General features: G+C 41.4%; 1 pseudogene; it reads left to right on the top strand.

The window, feature by feature from the left end:
• The first annotated feature begins 2991 nt into the window (after positions 1–2991).
• On the top strand, positions 2992–10868 carry LOC108773826 (uncharacterized; annotated as a pseudogene).
• Positions 10869–11137: the final 269 nt, after the last annotated feature.

An 11137-nucleotide genomic window follows, 5' to 3' on the forward strand; every position in this document is an offset into this window, starting at 1 on the left:
TGGTGGTGGGGGAGGGGGTGAGTCGAGTGGAGGTCCGGTGGACCAAAGATGGTGGAGGTGCGAGTGAAAGGTAAAAGAGGATGTTAAAAAGTAACATTTCACTATCCGTCAAAAAACGATATTTTTAAATTCGGAGGGACAGACAGACACACAGAGAAGGAGACGTTTCTTAATTTTTCATTAAAATCATCACTTTTCGACCGCTTGTATCTCCAAAACGGCTTGACCGATTTAAAATTTTTTTGTCTCGAATTACTCGTGGCGATGCCGCCTTTCAGGACATATGACGTTCAATTCAAAATTTTTTATATTTTAATAGTTATGCACCTCCCAATAATGGACTTTGATGGCTCGGGATAAGAGACTTGTAGCGTCTCACAGTTTTTTTTAACATGGCCGGAGACGCTACCGCGTCTCCTGATGTATGTTCATTTTGAACTGGCACATTTAGTAATATATCAGTTACTTTTCGTGGTCATATATTATATTAGATAATATCATTTTATGTATTAAAGGTTTAAATTATTATGTTACATTATTAGATAATCATTTAAATTTAAAAAGGTTCAAATTTTTGGGGTTAATTTTCAAAGGTCGAAATTTATTGAGTTTTCTATTTTGTGGTTAGGTAATCGTTTTAATTTAGGAAGGATCAAATTTTTGCGGTTAGTTTTCAAAGGTTTAAATTTGTTGGGTTTTTTAATTTGCGAGGATCTATTTTTGAACATGGCTTGACCTTTTCATTTTAATGATATGTTAGAATTAATAATATATCATTATTCTAATCATCTGTCATTTCTCTTCGTACTTTGATTCTTTACTTTACATATCATCCGTTGCATGATCCTGCCATTATACACCGGGTGTCTCCTTTCCGCGTCTTTTGCAATATCGCTTTGTATTATCTTTTCACTTTTAATCTTTTCGCTACTTATATTTTTTAACTTTTACATCTTTACATATGATGATCAATTCAGATTTCACTACTCAGTGATTTATTAACTAACCATCTCATATTTATACAAGACACTTGTTGCATGTTTCAACATTTTGTCCTTTCTCTCTTTATTAGTATTTATTACTATTTATTTGCACAATACTCTATCCTACATCGCATCCATTATCACATTTATCCCATCTATTATCTAACTAACTCTTTAACTAACGCTTTAAAATAAGCCCTCGGCCGTCGCGGCTCGAGCGGGCCGCCGTGATGGCCGACATTCCTCTCGCATGCTTTATGCTGCTATCTCTCAGGTGTCCACCTATTTCGCTGCTCTAATTTTCGCAAGTTTTTATAACCATCAGCTTTTCTACAAGACATTGAAAAGTCTACCTATAGTCTACCCGTTATATTAAACGTTTCCGATATATATCGGGTGTCTCATAATATCCTATTGTTACATTTACCAACACTCATTTATCTATTATCCACCCAGCATATTTCAACCATCTCACACTTCTTCCTTCAAAATTTCCCCATCTTTACCCATCCCGTCTTTAGTGTCTCTGTTTCTCTACTTTATTTTATATGGTTTATTTTCAGTCTAAATTTTCACACACTTTAACATAGTCTTATATTTCACATTACATGACTTTATAACCGTTATTAATATTTCAAAATTTCCAGTATCCGCCAACGCTATTATTAATTTATCTTTCGCTCACTATGTCTTTATATTTTCATCTTAAATCTAGACTGTGTCTGTTTCATTACCTTCACTCACTTTTCCTACTCTTCTTTTATATACTAATTCGTTCTGCATTTTTTATTATTTTTGTAACGATGCACCTCGGACTGCATCGTTCCCGGTAGCTACTTTTTTTTGTATATTGTAATTCGTATTGGGCATAAGTTATTGTTATCATTGTATATAGTTATCATTGTATATTATTCATCCGTTGCAGTGTGGTAAAGTTTCGTCGACAGTAGCTATCGCCGTTCCGACCAAACGCGTCCGAAGATCGCCGAACGATCTGCGCTTCGCGCTATCCGCCGCTACGATCGAACGCGACCCAACATTGCCGGTCGACAATCCCCTCCGCAGAAATTGCCAACCGCCAGGCGATAACGGAAAAGACCGTAATTAAACGAGCGGGAGCAATAATTAGTATATAACGCGTAATTATTGCTCCGGGAGCTCTCTTCTATCCGAACCGCCGCTCCAGTACGAATCCTGCTCCGATCCTAGCTCCGGTGATCCGACGCGAAAAGGGGGTCAAGTGTTCTTGGTCTCCGTCAAGCGTTCTTGACAGTCGATCACCAAAACTCCTGATCCGCTGACCGTACGACGCGAAAAGGGGGTAAAGCGTTCTTTGCCTCCGTCAAGCGTTCTTGACAGCCGTACGCCAGTATCCTAGACTTTGCGCACCGGCGAGAAAAGGGGGTGAAGTGTTCTTCGCCTCCGCCAAGCGTTCTTGGCAGTCGGTCGTAAGGTTCTTGTGCATTCTACATTTTTGCGAAGCGTCCCTCATTGCATAGAGGGAACGCCCACCGCGTTATCCGCGCCGCGACCGTCATCCGCCGCTGGCGTATACTTCGCGTACGCGTATTCGTATTGTTATACCGCCGACCGCGCCTCGCGTCCGTCTTGGGATTCGGAGATTCCCCCGCGTTTTCCGCCGTACTCGCGCCATAATTCACACGTATAGTTTTTCTGTTCGTGCCGTCCGTAATATCTTAGTTTCTTTGTCCGCGCCTCGTAGTTTTTCTATACACGTCTTGTATCCGTCTCGTCTGCTTGCCGTCTCGACAATATACACAACATACACATCTACACCGGCACACGAATACACACCTGCTTGTCACTTACGAACACGTACACACACTCATTTGTAAATACACACACTACACACAATAAACGTTTCTGTCTTTTGTAAAATACTGTGTCTAGTCTAAATTTGCTTCTGCATTCTCTCTTCCCGTGTGAAACTTTTTCGCGACTAGCGAAAATGACGACGAGCTGATCCGCGCGGAAATTAGGTTGTTTCATGGCGCCCGAACAGGGACAAGATCGAAGAAGAGAGATGCATTCGATTCCGAAATCGTGGATTTACGCGCTAAATAAACCCGATCTTATCCGCGAGTTAGAGATTTTCGGTCTCGATTCCGACGGCACGATCGACGAGTTACGCCGACGCTTCAGCGAGTACATCGACGAACACCCCGACGACTTCATGGCTCAGGCCATACCTCCGACGCGTACCGCACCGGAATTTCGCGCACCCCGGGCATCCGTCGCAGATTTGAATAGCACCGCTATGAATCTGCCCGCGAGTCTCGCCGCCCCGTCCAATCCGGAGGACACACCGGCGAAAGTTATCAACCAGATGCGTAAGTGGGGTCTTCAGTTCGAGGGAAAAGACCCGTGGTCGTTCTTGGAGCGAGAACAGGAGCTCAAGGACGACTACGAGTATACCGACCAGCAATTTTTTCGCGGATTACCGACTCTGTTGAAGGGGGACGCCCAGGCGTGGTGCCGCGGAAACCGTAAACGATGGGAATCGTGGGGGGATTTCGTGTCGAGCTTTAAGGCCGCATTCCTTCCACATGCTGACGAATTCCAGTTAATGGAGGACGTCCACGCACGCAAGCCAAAACCGGGCGAGATTTTCTTCAAATATTCCACCGCATTAATATCGCTAATAAACCGCGCCGGGATAACGTCCGAGCGGCGACAGCTGGAATATTTGTACCGAAATTCACATTATTCGTACCAACTCCGTATCCGCCGTTCCGATGTACGAACGATTCAAGATCTGAGTCGCGAAGCCGCGAACTGCTCGCTATGGAAAAGACTGAAAAAGCCGAAACGAAAATCAAAGCCGACGCGCGAGAAATTCCAGCTGCCGCCGCCGTATACCACCGAGACGAGTGCTGTTGGCGTTGTAAACAACGTGGACACACTCGTTTCGACTGCCGACGCCCGCCGAAAAAATTTTGTTCCCAATGCGGAAAAGATGGCGTCTTTACTAAGGACTGCCATCCGCCACCGGGAAACGACGCACGGACCAGCGGACCTTCGGCCACCCCCCCGGTCCGTAGAATAACGTTCACGCCCCGGCCGCATACAACCGTAAGTATAGGAAGCCAGTTATTCGACGCGTTAATAGATACCGGATCGGAGATATCGTTCGTCAACGGCGAAACGAACGACGCCCTGATAGCAATGGGATTCATCGCACATCCAGATGGGGGGGAAGTGCAGCTCGCGGACAGCCAGGTCGTCGCGTTACCCGGCCGAGTTGAACTCGTAGTTAAAATCGGGGACCGATGCGTCACACACCCCTTCAGGGTGATGCCGACGCTCCGAAGCGCGGTATTAATCGGGATGGATTTGTGGGGGAAGCTCGGTTACGCGATACCGCCGCCGCCGTCGACACCGACTACCACCGACTTAGCAACCACCGCGGCCACCGAGGGGCTAACACAGGGCTCCGAGGAGGAGAGACGACGCCTGCATAGCTTCCTCGATGTCGAATTACCTGCTTTCGAGACCGTGCAAGGGCCCACACATCTGGCACACCACCAGATCCGTGTAAAGCCCGACGCGCGGCCGTTATTAAACAACAGTACCGTCCGGGCAATCCAGCTATGCAGGCCGTCATCGATCACGAAGTGCAGGAGATGTTACGCGAAGGCGTAATTGAGCATGCAACGAGCCCGTGGAGCTCTCCGGTCGTGGTGGTCAAAAAGAAAAATGGCCAGAATCGGTTCTGCATAGATTTCCGCCGCGTCAACGACGTAACCGAGCCCGACGATATCCGTTCCCGCAAATAACCGCGACACTGGACAAGCTACGGGGGGCACGTTACCTGACGACACTAGATCTTAAGAACGGATATTGGCAAGTACCGCTTACGCCTGAGAGCAAGCCCGTGACCGCGTTTACGATCCCCGGTAAAGGCCTGTATCAATTTACTGTCATGCCGTTCGGCCTGCACTCCGCACCGGCCACCTTCCAGCGACTTTTAGACACCGTCCTCGGACCGGAACTAGAACCGCACGTCTTTGTGTATCTAGATGATATCATCATCATCAACGGAACATTCGCGGAACATCTAAAGACACTGCGCGAAGTTTTTCAACGACTCCGGGAGGCTAAGCTCCGCATAAATCCCGAGAAATGCCGGTTTTGCGTCGACCAGCTAAAGTATCTCGGCCATATCGTGGATCACGACGGGCTACGCACGGATCCGGAGAAGGTCAGCGCGATTGAGAAGTGGCCGGTACCAAAAACCGTTAAGCAAATACGCCAATTCCTGGGCGTAGCGTCATGGTACCGGCGCACAGTGTTTTTGCGTAGGTACTTCATTTTCAAATGTCGCGCGACAAGCCATTTTTCAATGAATCTTAACGTATTTTTTTTTTAAATGTTCATAAAACTGTCTATTATAAGGTAGTGCTGCCTAAATAAACGAAGTTTCAATCGAACCTAAGAAAAATGGAATATTATTGTATATAAATATTCTTGCAAGTTGCGGGCAGCATGAATTTGTACTTTCTTGCCCGCAAAATAGGAATATTTTAAACTTGATTTAGTAGCAAATTACATTAGTGTATCTACAAAAGTAATTTGTCCTTGATCTAGGAAAAAAAGTACCCTTTAAAAGCCATGCAGGTCCCTTCATACGATCTTTAAGATTAGTGAAGTATTGCACTTGTTCCTTTAATGTTATGATGGAGTTGTTTCTTAATTCATTTAAAAAATTGTTATTACATTTTATTGATGTGTTGAAATACAAATCTATTCGAATTTATGTGACTAAGAACTATCAAAAATTGTAAGTAGATCGTAAGCTACAGAGGTTAAATACTTCTCTATGTAAATAATGAAGGTTACTCATTTTTTTTCCAAGACAATGTAAACATTCGAAACTGTAAACTTTGAGAAATTCGTACACTGTTCTGGAAAGAAATGAATAACTTTTTTATTAATACAAACATTAACGTCTGTTGTTATTAATTTACTTTCAGAAACGTGTAATCTATGAAGTCTATTTTATTTTATTTCGAAATTCTTGAAATTGTTAAGGTAATCACGAGCTGATATGAAAAAATATAAAAAATGTTTACTTTTAAAAAACATGGTTTTTCTTTTTTAGCAAACAAACTGAACAATGTAAAGATTTCTCTCGATGAAAGTAAAATGTATCTTGTTATTCTGCGTAAGGATTGTCTGTTTAGTTAAAAATTTGAAACATTTTTAATCGTCAACTATTTCAACACTATTGTTCACACTGAATTCCTTATGCGCATAAAGCCTTCAATTAAAAAGAGAAAAGGGAATTAGAAAAATTCAAACATATTACAATAAAAATAAGTTCAAGAAATTGTAATGTGTCCACTTTCAAGATAACGAAGTTCTTCTGCATTTACGATTCGCGTGTAAAAGAAGTGCCCGTCTTTTTACCCGCAATGAAGTAAATCGCGGTCTGCGAGGTCAGTGCCTTTTTTCTTAATTCACGAACGGCATGGCATAACAGTTGGCGCGTGACGCTTCAGACCTAATGGATAAACCCACGAGAGAAGTGAGATTCTGCTTGTACTAATAGGAAGATGATATCAAACGACTTTACAACCTGATTTATTGAGATTTAGATACCTGATTGATCGTTTACGATTGTGAGAAACGACTGCCTATTTATATTTGTTATTCCCTCATAGTAACCTGTACTAAATATATTTATATATTTATATAATACATACATATACATATATATATATTTATATATATGTATATATATATATTTTTTTTAAATTTATTTATTTCTTACTGTCTGGCTTAAGAAATAACGGTTTTTTCAAATATGAATCACGTCATTAGCAATTTGACATTGTGTGAAGCATTTTGGGATAATTATCGATGTCGACCAAAGGATACAGTCGCTAAAAAATAGTAGAAAATATACGTACTACAAACGATTATTCCGAAGCACAACTAAAACACATTACAGATAAGCTGCTTAATGTTTTTTATCCCACATTTCATAGGAAATGGCAAACTGCAAATCGTACTAAGGTTGCTTTCAAAGTTAAGTATGCGTTGTATTTAGAAAACGATTTTATAATATCTTTGACATCCATTCCATCGAATCGTTCTCCGGCTAGGGCTGCGGCTGTAAAAAAGACAGGGCGCCCGCGTTTGTCGTATGAACAAGGGTCAGACATGACGAAAAGGCGACGAATAGATGAACTTGCTGCCACGTACAGCGAAGACGAATTAAAAAGGGCACTTGAGAAGAAAGAAAATATGAGTAATGTTGATGAAACAACTCCTACAGTGGAACATGATTCCAATGATGAAGACGCCTTGAATAAAAGTTTGGCCATGTACGTAGATGTTGGATTAACTGCTCGAAAGTACAAAAAATTACAGGTTCACACCGAAAGAATAACAGGTAACAAAATGTATGCTCCTTATAATCAAATTGTTATGGCAAAAGAACTTTGTTATCCTGAAAGTAGTCACATCAAAATTTCCGACAAAGGTGCGGAAGTGCACTTTATAACTATGTTAGCGCACACCACAAGAAGAATTCTTTCAAGATTCGATGAGGAAAAATTGAAATTACTATCGGCAGAAAAAATTATTCTAATTGGTAAGTGGGGCATGGATGGTGCCAGCGGACAGCAGACGACCCGTCAAAAATGGTCAGATTCTCGATCAGATGCAATTAATGAGTGCGACGATAGTTCCGTTTTTGTTGTTTGTTTCGTTCCCCTTATGTTAAAACATAAGGATACGGTTATTTGGGTTAATGATACACCAAATTCGGTTCAGTTTTGTAGACCTGTAAAATTCGAATTTCTTAAAGAAACCCCTTCCAACACTTCAGATCTGTATTTACGTTATTCAAATTTACTTCAAAAAGTAGAAACGTACGAATTCGAAATAAATAGCATACGGCTTGAAGTAGGTTTTGATCTGAAGTGTACCATGATTGATGGTAAGGTGTGCAGTGTTCTTTGTGGTCAAAATGCCTCCACTCGTTGCAATGTATGCGGTGTTGGGCCAAAATTTGTCAATAAATTGAATTGCATCAAGAACAATTTTGTTCCCAATACAGACTTTTACAAATTCGGTTTGCACACATTACATTGCTGGATACGTTGTATGGAATATTTTCTTCATGTAGCCTATAACCAAGATTTCAAACAAGGCTGTGCTAGATCGAAGGAAGAAAAAGAATTGAAGAAATTACGCAAGAAAAAAATTCAGTGTCTTTTAAAATCAAAAGTATCGATAGTGGTAGATGTTGTTAAACAAGGTGCAGGAACAACAAACACTGGTAATGTTGCTCGTTCTTTTTTCTCTAATGCGGTGAAAGTAGCAAAATGTACAGGATTAGATAAAATGCTACTCAAAAGATTCCACAACATCTTGCAAGTATTAACGAGTACTTCCAACGGTATGATCGACTGTGCGAAATTTAAAAAATATTGCATGGTTACAGCAAAGCGTTGTGTACAATTGTACGGATGGTATAAAATGCCACCGTCAATTCATAAAATTTTACTCCACGGTACTGATATCATCGCTCAGTTTGACATTCCCTTTGGATGGCTGTCAGAAGAGCCCCAAGAAGCCAACAACAAAATTTTCCGAGAAGCGCGAAGCCATCACAGCAGGATGTCAGACAGAAAATCAACTAACAAAGATATTCTGCATTACTTATTGATTACGTCAGATCCTGTTATCAGTTCGTTTCGGATAAAGGAGAAAAAAAAGGTTAAATGTTTGACAAAAAAAGCGATAGACTTAATGATTTCAGAATAAGTCTATTGGTTTTAGATATGGTGAGAGGCGAGGGGACTCACCGACAGAAAGCACCCCGGATGAGAGGCTGAATACGAATCCCATGTCAGGTTTTCTAAATTGAATATAACGGATTCAACATGGCGGATAAAAATAATAAGAAATGGTCAGATTAAAAAAAAATTGACAGAATTATATTAATATTTATTTGCAGTTATTTAGATCTCGGAGTGGAAGTGTAACATTAGGATGAATCTATTGAAATTGGTTAATTATATGTGCGATTAAAATTTCTGCGATTTCTGTGAAAGTTCTGAAAATCATTTAAAATTAGCTGCATAATAAGAAAATATATATAAGATAAAAAATGAAAAAAATAGTAAACAAATGTTAAAAAAAAGTATAAAAATTTTAAAAAAAGTATAAAAATTAGAAAAAAAGTAAAAAAATTTAAAAAAAGTGTAAAAAAAATATATAAAAATAAAAAAAAATGGAGTATAAATTCCTATCGCAGCCTCCTCGTGGCATACTCCGGGGTCGTGAATTGAATCCTTTGTCAATCCAGTCAAGGCAGTTCACCAGCTAATGCCAGGGTACAAAAATTTATTTATTTTCTACATTTTAAACATCAACAACTTGTTAACCTATTAGTCAGATTTTCTTATAACTTTCCAATCAACTTCTTGATATGTTAATGAAGAAGCTATTCACTGGAGATATTGTGAACCTTGAAATTCGCTACACACCATAAACGAATAGCTCAAAGTTTACAGTTTCGAATGTTTACATTGTCTTGGAAAAAAAATGAGTAACCTTCATTATTTACATAGAGAAGTATTTAACCTCTGTAGCTTACGATCTACTTACAATTTTTGATAGTTCTTAGTCACATAAATTCGAATAGATTTGTATTTCAACACATCAATAAAATGTAATAACAATTTTTTAAATGAATTAAGAAACAACTCCATCATAACATTAAAGGAACAAGTGCAATACTTCACTAATCTTAAAGATCGTATGAAGGGACCTGCATGGCTTTTAAAGGGTACTTTTTTTCCTAGATCAAGGACAAATTACTTTTGTAGATACACTAATGTAATTTGCTACTAAATCAAGTTTAAAATATTCCTATTTTGCGGGCAAGAAAGTACAAATTCATGCTGCCCGCAACTTGCAAGAATATTTATATACAATAATATTCCATTTTTCTTAGGTTCGATTGAAACTTCGTTTATTTAGGCAGCATTACCTTATAATAGACAGTTTTATGAACATTTAAAAAAAAAATACGTTAAGATTCATTGAAAAATGGCTTGTCGCGCGACTTTTGAAAATGAAGTACATACGCAAAAACACTGTGCGGCGCTTCATACAGAATTTCGCGACGGTAGCCACCCCACTCACAGCACTCACGCGTAAAAACGCAAGGTGGAAGTTGGGACCCGCCGAAGAAGCCGCATTTGAGCGTTAAAAACGACGCTCACGACCGCTCCCGTGCCGGCCTGTCCTGACTTCACACGCCGATTTATTTTGCAGACCGACGCAAGTAATACCGGCCTCGGGGTTGTGCTTACGCAAAACTTCCCGGAGGGAGAGAGGGTCATCGCGTATGCTAGTCGCACGCTAAATCAGGCCGAACGGAATTACAGCGCGATCGAGCTCGAATGCCTCGCCGTCATCTGGGGAATCCGCCGAATGCGCGACTACTTAGAAGGTTACCAGTTCACCGTTATCACCGATCACCAGTCATTAAAATGGCTGCAAAAATTAGATTCACCCACGGGGCGCCTCGGACGATGGGCATTCGAGCTCCAGCAATATGAGTTTGATATTAAATATCGAAAAGGCTCATTAAATCGGGTCGCAGACGCGCTCTCACGCCAACCGGTCACCGCCGCTGCCAATATCCCGCCGCGCTGTCCGTGGTACCGCCGACTATTCACCGCCGTTCAGACCGACCCGCGCCGACACCCCGATTACGAGGTTCGCGGCGACAGGCTTTACCGCCACCTGCTGCACAATTTGGATTTTAAGGAAACGCCCGCCAGCCGACCAACAGTGGAAGGAATGCGTACCGAAAGAACGACGCGACGCGATACTGCATGAAAATCATGACGCGGCCACCGCGGGCCACTTAGGCATTGCAAAAACGATGGCACGCGTCATGCAAGTTTATTACTGGCCAGGAATGGCTCGCGACATTTCTCGCTATGTCCGCGAGTGCAAGAACTGCCTTAGACACAAAGTTCTGCAAGCCAAACCCGCCGGGATGATGCACGCGACCGCCACGCACCGCCCCTGGCAACACGTCACCCTCGACTTGGTCGGACCACTACCGCGATCAAAGAAAGGGAACACATGGTTAATCACCATGC

The sequence above is a fragment of the Cyphomyrmex costatus genome, unplaced genomic scaffold (genome assembly GCF_001594065.2).
Source record: "Cyphomyrmex costatus isolate MS0001 unplaced genomic scaffold, Ccosl1.0 scaffold1038, whole genome shotgun sequence".
NCBI lineage: Eukaryota > Metazoa > Arthropoda > Insecta > Hymenoptera > Formicidae > Cyphomyrmex > Cyphomyrmex costatus.